Here is a 9,547-nt window from a genome sequence, read left to right as displayed (position 1 = left end):
AGTGAGAACTCAGAGAAAGTTTTGATGTGCAGTACAAACACTTATAAACCACTCTCATATGCCGTTTAGACGCTGCGTATGCAGCGTACAGTAATGTCCTTACTCGACTTCAGAGTCAGTCTGCCTAAATAGCGTCAACAACACTTGAATGGCATGTCATCTGTTTGTTGTCAGATTTTCATTTTAACGGTTATTGCCGAAGACTGCCGACGCACAGGCATCAGATGTGTTTACTACAGCGTAACCTCTCTTGATAAATGGGTTCCTGCAGCTCTTCCGCTAACTGCGTATCTTCTCCTTGCTGCATGTTTGAACATCCTGACAAACACTTTCCCTGCAATTTCTTGAATACTTCACTTCGCCACTGACAAAATAATTCCTTTTCTAAGTTTAAAACATATATTCAGACTGGAGTGGTGCAATTTACTGCAAACATTGTTTACCGTGTGTAGACTCAGTTTAGATTATACATGAGAGGTTTAAGTAAATATGACTAATTTCTGCCACTGCAGGGCCCCAAGATCCTCTTCAAATCAACACTCCATCTACTATCCTGTTAATTGGCCTGCCCTTTTTTTATAACAGTTTTAACCCCCCCACAGCTATAATAATCATTATTCATTGCATATAGTAATTGGGCATCTGTTGGCTTTTGTAGTGAAAACCTTCAGTACAAATTGATGATGTGCAACTTTTGAAATTACATGAATAAGTACAAAGCTAATAAGAATGATTGTGCTATTACAAGGAGTTTATGACACACATCCAGCTCAAAATGAATTATGCACTTTGATTTAAATTATGGAATGTTTTAAGATTAATATGAATGCTATTGTCAAACAGAAAGGCATTTATTCATATAAAGATTGATGTATGATTTTTTTACATATACTCAATATTAATTACCATGTGCCTGCACTCCATGCCATCCCTTTGTACTTGCTGGGTGTGCACTGGATGCAGTGGTGTTGTGTTGTGGCTATGTTTCAATACCCCCTCTCCTTTCTGCCCCAGCTCAGCATGTGACCCATCACCCCACTCACTCTCTTAACACTTTATTACAATTATGCTATTGTCTTCTAACAGAAAATATGTGTCCTTAACTAAATATTAAATGGAATAGAAGTAACACAGTATGGCAAGTTCCGTGTGGTGAATGTTTTTTTCTTTTAAGAACAAATGGGAACTTGTGTTTCGTGTAGCATGTACTAGATCATTGGGGTCCAACGTAAATTAATGCAATTAATAAAAAGGTCCTGAATACCTGATGTATTAAAGGGTGCATAGGTGGCAACAAGTTCAGTTTCACAGATATAAACACGCTTTGATCTTTTTCCCCCCAAATACAGCCATCAATATGTGCAAAGTCATGTAATTGAAGCAGATACCACAACCAGGCAGGATGTAGTACTATACTGTAAGTGTTCTTTTCCTCAGTAGGAAAAATGATGGACGCTGATGGACAGAATGGATTCTTCTCTGCTGCAAACATCCACTCTCTCCTAAAGTAACTATCAAACTATGCAGAATGAGGATTAGGGAAAGTAGAACTGTAAAATGAAATAGAAATTCACAGTCACAGACCCAGGGCCAGCCTGGAGATAATCCTTTTCACTTCTGCGGCCACATGTCCTTATTCCCGGCGCCCAAGGGCCAACACTTACTGCTATTGATGAGTATGGTTGTGCATCACTGTGCATTGATTTCATGGCCAGAGAGGCAGGAACATTTGGTGATATTGACTTTAGGAATTTATGAAAGCATTGGTTATTCATCTTCTTGAAACAAACTTGATGCAACGAGAAAATGATAGCAGCAGAACGATGCCATCTCTATCGGTGATTCTAGATAGAGTTATGAAAGCTTGCTTGATTTTTTTTTTAATATTCAGAAAATAGATGCTGCATTCTCCAAAGGGCTCCTAATTAGGGACAGGCAAAACCGTGAAAATCGAACCGTTACACAGTACAAGAACAATCACTTATGCGTTTAATAGACAAGGTGGGGTTGGGGGCTGTTCTACATTTGCTGGCATTTCAATTTAAATCAATAGAAAGTTGCAAAAGCAAAAAATATGGCCTGTATGAGAGCAAAATCACAGAAAAGAACTACTGTGTATAGCCGGCAGTGCAGAGCAGACAATTTCAAATGTGTTGAGAAGATACAAGTGTGAGGTGTTGAATCTATAAAAAATATACATATACAATATACAAAGCAGGCAAATATCAAATGAATAAATTAAATGATTAATTTAGTAACAACAAAGAGACAAGTGAGGAAAGCGAGAGCAGGAACACCGCTGGTCACGCTCTCATTGATGTGCGGAGAAGTCTGGGGCTCGAGTGCTCACCGCTGCGGGCGCTACACTCGCTTCCTTTCCCACAGTCTCCGTCGAGTGTTCACATCTCTCATGATTCTACATCGTTCCTGTGCCGTTCCAGCATATTACCTCAAACTTACAAATCTGCTCAAAGAGAGGTGAAATGGCACTTTTTCTCTTCAGTTCTTTGCGAAGCATTTTGAGGAATATCTTTGATATTTTCCATGTACACAAGCAGATGTGTAGGCTATAGCCCAGTGGTCTTAAACTCAGTGCCAAGGAGGGCTGTGAGTATGCTGGCTTTTATTCCAGCCTCAGATCTTCATTATTAGCTAAATGATTTGCTGAATTAGATCTGTAGGTTTGTACATAATGTATATGATGTGAAATCTGCTCTTTGTGTTCTCTAAATGACTGTTGCTTTAATACAGTTAAATGCGCACAATTATGGCAGCATTAATTGGTTGGTATGGAAATTTAAAAATGTGATTATTCATTGTGAGAGAGTTCTAAATCTAAATCTAAGTCCCCCTACTCCAATAACAAGAACCAGGTGCGTCTGCTGCATTTAACTCTATGGGTTCCCATTTCAAATAGGAATACATTATTCATCTGTGAATCCAGTCAATACTAAACCATCAAACATACTCATTCTTAAAAAAACATTTCTCCTACACACATACACACACACATAAATATACACACTCAGTGAGAACTTTATTAGGTATTTATTAGACTTTTTTTTTTTACTTCTGTTGCTGTAGCCTAGAGGTTTGAAGCGCTCTGTGTTCAGAGATGCTGTTCTGCATACTATTGTTGTAATGTGTGGTTATTTGCGTTAATGTCACCTTGACCAGTCTGGCCCTTCTCTACATTTATTCCCTATTCTGACATTTGGACTGAAAAACAGCTTAACCTCTTGATCACGTCTGCATGCTTTTATGCATTTAGTTGCATTAACAAGCTGGTGTACAGGTCTTCCTAATAAAGTGCTCAGTGAGTGTATATACACAGTGGGGTCCAAAAGTCTGAGACCACATTGAAAATCAGGGAGATTTCTTTATTTAATCCTGGAAATAAACAGAACGTTTTAGGATTTTGAAAAAATTGAAACAAATAAAAGTTACTTCAAAACTTTGCAATAACTATTTGAATACCAAAGAAGAGAGAGTCCTGGACAATCTACAATCACCTGACCTCAACATATATGGGAGCGACTTGAAGACTCACAAAAGCTGAGCATTCAGATTGGCTTGCAGCAAGGATGCTGGGATAACATGAATCATCAGGTTTTGCACAAATTTGTGGAGTCCATGGAAATTCATGTAATCTTTTCAAAGATTCAACTTTTCACTCAAATTTTTATGCTGACAATATAATTAGTAATGAAATTAAATATAAAATTAGAAAAGAATGCAAAATGGAAGCATTTTCACTCATGGTCTCAGACTTTTGGACCCCACTGTGTATATACAGTCCCTTGGGCGATTGGAACAGCAAGGTCAATTCCTTCGTTTTTGCTATACACAAAGGACAATGGAGTTTGAGGTCAAAAGATGTAGATGACAGATCTGAATTTCAGCTTTTATTTCCTTGTATTTTTATCTAGATTTGTTAAACAACTTAGAACATATCACCTTTTGTATCAGACCACCCAATTTTTAGGTGAGCAAAAGAATTGAAACTTGAGACAAAAGGTGTTTCTTGTTGTCCAGATGTGTCCTGTTAGATTGATTGGTTAAACAATAAATAGTTTTGAAGGTCTACTCTTGGCTAAGCCTTGGGTTTTGCCTGTGAAGACTGCATTTGTGTTAGACAAACCAACATGAAGACCAGAGAGCTGTCTTTGGGGGAAAAAGCAAGCCATTTTCAAGCTTAGAAAAGAGGGAAAATCACTTGTACATCAAATTGGAATGCCTTGAACTGCTGGCGTACTGAGCAACAGGTCAACCAAGGAAGACAACAGCAGTTAATGACAGAAAAATTGAGAGAACTGTGTCATGGCTTAGGCTTGCATGGCTGCTTTGGGAGTGGGCTCACTAATCTTTAATGATGATTTAACTCATGATAGTAGCAGCAGGATGAATTCAGAAGCCTACAAAAACATGTCTGTCAACTTACGGAGAAATGCATCCAAACTAATTGGGAAGAACTTCATCTTGCAGCCTGACAATGACTGAAAACACACAGCCAACACAACAAAGGACTTCATTAGGAAGAAATAGTGGAAGGTTTTAGATTGGAATCAATCACCAGACCTTAACCCAATTGAGCATACATTTCGCCTCCTGAAGGGAAAACCCCCCGAAAACAAACAACAGAAAGGCTGCAGTAAAAGCATCACAAAAGAAGAATGCAAGAGTTTGGTGATGTCAATGGGTCATAGGCTTGATGCAGTTATTGCAAGCAAGGGATATGCTACTGAATTAAGCGTTATTTACTTAAATGTTATCCGTTCCAATGCTTTTGCTCACCTAAAAAGTGGGTGGTCTGATACCAAAGGTGTTCTAAGTAGTAGTTACACATCTAGGTGTAAATACCAGGAAATAAAAGCTGAAATTCTGAACTCTTGTCTCGTGTTCAATTTTTTATCTCAACCCCAAATTTATTCAGTATAATGCAAAAACAAAGGAATTGGCCATGCTGATCCAATACTTTTGGAGGGGACTTTATATGTACAGTATACGCATAGAGCATTTGTGAATGAAATTAACAAAGGAGGAGAAAAATAAGTGCATAAAACAGTTTGAAAACTTAATGGAATTTAATTTAAGTTGCTGCTTGAGGGAATACCTACTGACAGGCTTTGTGTGCAGTGACATGAATCAGGTTTTGCCACTAACAAACAGGCACAGTTGGAATCACCACATGGTTGTATCCAAAGCACTAATTAAAACATTAAAAAACCCTTCAACCTGAAAACCTCTTAAATCTTGTCTGCATGAGCTCACCGCCATCAATTATTGTAGATGTCGACAAGCACAGCAGTGTCAAAAGTCTGTAGACAGTCCTACCTCCAAGGTACAGTGCACTCCGTAAGTATTTGGACAGTGGTACCATTTCTGTTCTTTTGGTTCTGTACTCCAGCACATTAGATTTTAAATTATACAATGAATATGATGTTAAAGTGCAGACACTTTACAAAGTGTTACACATAGTGCACCCCCCCCCCCCCTTTCAGGGGACCAAAAATAATCTGAGAGTTGCCTTCTCGGTTTCTTATTAGTCAGTGTATTCCTTTGCTTCCTTAGTACATGTAAAATAAATCTTTCTGTATCTAGTCTTGATTCTACACTTTTGATTGACTTTGGAGTTTGTTATTGGTGTTTATCAATATGAGGGCCAGAGTTGTGCCATTTTGAGGCTGAAGGGTAGAAAAGTAAGAGACATAGGCCACACAATAGGCTTACCAAGTTTGGAACATCATTAAGAATTAAGAGAGCGCTGGTGAGCTCAGTAATTGCAAATTGGCTGGTAGGCCAAGGAATTGAGAGGAAATGAGGACTGAAGAATTCTCATGGGCAACAAGGGCATAAACTGCTTCTGGATTCCAACTTCTGTTCTTAATTTTTTCATTAGCCCAATCATTTACATGATCTGTTATTTTTTAGCCACATTCCGTGATATAGCTAAACAGCAGCTGATAGATGTTCCTGTTTGTGAATGTGTGTGTGTGTGTGTGTGTGTGTGTGTATGTGTGTGTCAGTAGGGTCATATGGTGATTACTGTGGTGAGCCATTGCTAGTGGTCAGTACTGGAGCATTATTGTGGACATTCTTGTTTGGATTGTTCACAAAAAAAATTAATTAGAAGCAAAAATGTCATTAAAAAGATGAGCATTGGTACTGATTTAAGGTGGTTTCCAAATTCAGTACAGTCTATTACACACAAATATTTGCTTTTGTGTGAGTTCAGTTGGGCATACAGGATATAATTGGAATTGTCCACTGAATTATTGTCGATCAATATTTCTCCCAGAGTAGAATCAGAGAGCATTTTTATCAGCCATTACAAACGAGATCTGATACCACTTTCATTATAATCTTTCCTGTTCTCATCATACCCAGATTAAACACTAGGGTTACAGAAAGCAGTAAGTATTAAAATATTTTAAAAACATTTGTAAACTTTTTTTTTTATATCCTGACATCTTGGCCATCTCAACACTTTCCAAAAAGATTTTTACACTGTTCCTGCAGTTCCTTTTTTAAAAATAATTATACTACTAACCCTTTCAGTCCCAAGCCCAATATGATGAGGCTCCACCCAAATCACAAGGGGTTTTGACTTTGGTTGAGAAAATTGAGAAAGTTGAGAAGATTTAGTAGGGTTTTAATAGGGGCTCAAAACAATAGTATAGCAGTCCTTTTGATTGGTTTAAAAGGTATATGTTTGGAATTTTATGTTAGTTATGCTTAAGTGCCATATGGCACTCTTGGTTCATTAAGAGTTACGTCTTTATTTCACTCATATTGGTTCCTTAATATTCCACTTTAAATACAAAGAAACAAACAAAAAAAAAAGATTTAAGATGACTAACATTATGTTGCCTGAATGGATTCAGATGATCAAATCACTGCTCCCCAGTGTAAATACTGTCCTTGAAAACTTAGTGTGGGACAGTCGCTGACCCTCAATTACCATTTTAAAAGCATTTTAATTAAAGAGCCAAATGAAGTCTGTTAGATAGCCCTTCTACCCTCAATTTGTGTAATGGAAAATTGGTACAAACAAATGCAGCCTGCACAGCAAAATAATTAATTGATAACTTAACACACTTGACTGACGAAACTTTCTTTGTATATATTAATTATATTTACATACCTTTAATAACAAAAAGCTAATTGGTAATATGCACTAGAGGATACTGATTTCACCATGATATTAGTGTAGATTATACCTGTAATAATTTCTATATAGCAGTATATAGCTCCTGATCTTGAAATTGAACAGGCTGTATTCTTTTCTTGATTAATTAACCTAGGTTCAAGGAAGGTATTCTACAAAACTTTATCTTACCTGGCTCACACTTATAATGATTGGACAAGTCCTGAGCTGGTATTGAAATCATTTTCACAAGGGTTAAATAAGAATGCAGCTGCTAGTGCTGTCTCGATGACTATAGGAAGTAATTGCAATGGTCAATGCTCAAGTGGGAGATGTGTGGAAGGTGCTTGTCAACAGAGAATAGAAGAAATCCCTTTGGGCAAAAGGCCCTCAGACTCATATTGGACTTTGCTGGCCTGAAATATGACATTTAATTTTTTAAATAAAATATTCCTTTGTATGCATCAGTGGTCAGCGTTATAAAACATATTGGAGATTGTTGTACATAGCTATCACGCTGAACGCATTCTGAGAAATATAAATATCTGTCATTCCTCACATGAAGCTGCATTGCAAACATAGACTGGGAGAAGTTAATCTTCAGCCGAGTATGATGGGATGGTAACCTATGCACAGGATCCCATCTGGAACGCAATAAGCATACTGTATATTTGTGCTCACCAGGTATCTGCCATTTCTTTTTCTGGTGTTACAAAAGTCCTCTTGTGCACAGCAATAGATGGTATGATATTTGAAGGCAATGCTACTGTATGTCTCTACCAAGGGGACCATTCTCATATGCTCATTTAGTAGAGCAAAAGTTTTTGCACAGAGCAAAATTACTTTACTGTGCAATGATATGTATTTTATACAATAAAGTACAACAAACTGTTTTTCTTTCCGCCAGGGGAGGGGTTTTACAAAACATGGCCACACATAAGTCATCACTTACAATAAATGAAATCAATAATAAAAAATTGAGACCATTTCTCTTTTTTAAATTCAATTAGTTGGCCAACAGGTTTTTATTGGCCAGTGCTTAAATGTCAGCACTGAAAAAGTAAAGAAAAACTTTGGTGACAAGATAAAAAAGGAAGTTGTCCTCAGGTGATCTTCACTATGCTTAACCTTCCACACACGTCTTTTAACATGTGTAAAGATAGCCGGCCTGGTGGAACAGATGTAAAAAAAGAAGCTTTAATTAGTCAGTGCAGTCAGCCAGTGCTTTATTAACTGCCAGACGATGGAGTGCTATCACACTTGCTCCTGACATGTGATGAGGTTTGCTTCCCACATGCGGCACTGGGCTACTGCTGGAATAGCAGCCTGTAACTCACATTACACTCTTAATCACACTGCGATCACATGCTACAATGCTCTTTCTACAAGTCTTAAAGGCACAGAGCTCCTTAAGACAAAGCGAGACACATAAATGATCAGAAATGGTTATTTTCCCAGTGAACTGATTTTCACAAAATGGAAAGAAAGTTAACCTTCACGTGGGTGTACACACAATTTTTTATTACAACAGTTTTTATTATTTTAGAAATATGAACTCAACAATAATTTAGGACGTCGCAACTCAACCACAAGGGGGCAAAGTTGATAGGGGTAAACGAGAACAAGGGATGACTGCTACCTGATTGGGTGGTTCATTTGTTTTGGCAAAACATAACAATGTGGCAGCCTGGGGATAAATTATCTTTATTGCTCTAAAACAGACCACTAAAATAGGTTTCTGAAAACCTTTGAGTCGAGAAATAAGCAATGCAGTTGCTTAATCCTCTTCATCTTGAGGATTCTTATTTGATCAGCAGCCTAGTTTGAAAGTTTTATCAGAGTTCCTTGTGCTTGCTGTGATAACTTGCACAGCAAGGCTCTTCTACTCATACAACATCAGGACCACTCATGTTGTTCCTACTTAAGAAAAAATTGAATAGAACAGAATTTATTTTTTTGTTGAGAAACTATACTGTAACCACAACCGGTTTGATTACAAATCTAAAATTGTGGAGTAGATTATGGCTCTGTACTCCAGCACATTACTTAGAGGGTATTTATATCCATATATGTAGGAATTAAGTCTTTGGAGTCTGGGCGGTCTTTGGAGTCTGGGCGGCCTTTAGCGTAGTGGTTAAGGTATGTGACTGGGACACGCAAGGTCCGTGGTTCGAATCCCAGTGTAGCCACAATAAGACCCGCACAGCCGTTGGGCCCTTGAGCAAGGCCCTTAACCCTGCATTGCTCCAGGGGAGGATTGTCTCCTGCTTAGTCTAATCAACTGTACATCGCTCTGGATAAGAGCGTCTGCCAAATGCCATTAATGTAATGTAATGTAAAGTAATGCTATAGGAGTTTGTCAACATGAGGACAGTCAGGGAAGCTCATGTAGTTCATAGG

This window comes from Conger conger, chromosome 13 (assembly GCF_963514075.1).
Source record: "Conger conger chromosome 13, fConCon1.1, whole genome shotgun sequence".
Lineage (NCBI taxonomy): Eukaryota > Metazoa > Chordata > Actinopteri > Anguilliformes > Congridae > Conger > Conger conger.
The sequence above is the reverse complement of the archived record's forward strand: the minus strand, read 5'-3'. Positions refer to the sequence as shown.